Genomic DNA, 1,790 nt, shown 5'->3' with positions numbered 1-1,790 from the left:
AGCTAACTTGTGTTTCGCGCGCTCATATGGCCTTATGCAGTTGCAAGCGCCGTAAAACCCCTACTGAAAAAACAACCCTCTAGAGCAGTGGTTCTCAACCTTTTTCAATGCGCGACCCCCTTTTGATTGTTTGACAAGTGGAACGACCCCTCATACCCAAACCCCGAAATAAAGTAATAAACAAACCCTTTAATCCCCTCCCCCCCAAATGCGTACAATCCAGCAGCAGACAATTAATAAGACCTACGTAACATAGTTAATACAGACAAATAACTGTACCTTTGATGCTTCAAATCACTCTTATTTCAAGCAAATACACATCGGGAAAAAGGAGAGTTGGAGCTCATATGACCTTATGCAGTTGCGAGCGCCGTAAAACCTCTACTAAAACTAAAAACTAAAAAAAAGAGAGCACACAAACACACACACACACATACACACACGCTCGCATACATACACACGCACACTCACAGTGATAGAAAAATAAACTAGTGAGAGGGCTGTGCCTATGTCTTGAAATTCTCGGGGAAGTCTTAGATAAAGCAAGGCACATACCATCAGCAACATCTAGCTTGTTCCTTGCTTTTGTCTTGAGTTGGACAAGTGTAGAAAATCCACTTTCTCAAAGGTAAGTCGAGGCATATGGGCCAATGACTCGAAGTGCTGTTTTGCTGACCTGAGGGTATGATTCCTGGAGTGAACTCCAAAACAGTACTGTGCAAGAGATTTCTCAAGAAACGTGTCTCGTGCTGACGTCTTGAATGACATCTGCAATGACAGTGATGTCTAGCCCAGGAGCGAAAGGGTTTCCCACAAAAGCTTCTTCACCACAGTCAAGGTCAGGAAATAGTTCTTGAACGCATCTTCAAGTGATTTCAAATGTGCAGCAATTCCAACTTGAAGATCAGTAGACAAGGTCTCCTCTGGATTTAACAGCTCTGTGAAATGTTGGTAAACATAGCAATGTTTCCCTCTGTAACTTTCCGGTCCCAATTCGGAATTTTTAAAGAGAGCCACCCTGAACGTCTTTAAACTGTACAAAGTGTGTCTGTTGACCTTGAAGTTTCAAGTTGAGTTTGTTGAGGAAGTCAAACATATCAAACATAATACTATAGGCAAGTTTTTGGATCCACAAATCATTTGAGAAGAGCCTGTTGAGCTCATCTTTTCCTTGCACTTCAAGGAAGAACTTGATCCGATCTCCTCTCTCAGCTCGAAGACCCGACATGAAACGTTTCCTTTCGATAACCATCGAACTTGAGTGTAGATAAGCGGTGATTCATGATCTGCACTCATGTCAGAACAGAGTTCCTTGAACAGTCGTGTATTTAGGGGGCTGCATTTCACATACTTGACAACCTTAACAGTCGATTCCAACGTTTCCTTCGAAGAGCGATTGAGAGTCTTGCAAGCTAGTGCATATCTATGTGTTATGTAGTGAATGCCTTTTGCGTGTGGTGCTTTGTCCTTCACTTTATCCTAAAAGCCCGACTTAGATCCCTTCATGGTTGGTGCTCCATCAGTACAAATACCACACACATTCTTCCTCTCAAGACTCAAGACCCTCGTTAAAAAAAAGGATATCTTGTTAATGACATCATCAGCTGTTGTTGTGGTGTCCAGTGGGGTGCAAAATAAAAATTCTTCTTTTTTCATATTTTTCCAAACGCGTATCTCACAAAAACCAGTAACTGTGAGCACGGTGCCATCTTTATTGTGCCAAGCTTTATAACTGGTTCTTCTATTGAGGGTGGTTTCTTTTTTGCTGTTGCTCTCTCTCTCTCTCTCTC

Source organism: Aplysia californica, unplaced genomic scaffold (genome assembly GCF_000002075.1).
Source record: "Aplysia californica isolate F4 #8 unplaced genomic scaffold, AplCal3.0 scaffold00704, whole genome shotgun sequence".
Taxonomy (NCBI): Eukaryota; Metazoa; Mollusca; class Gastropoda; order Aplysiida; family Aplysiidae; genus Aplysia; species Aplysia californica.
The sequence above is the reverse complement of the archived record's forward strand: the minus strand, read 5'-3'. Positions refer to the sequence as shown.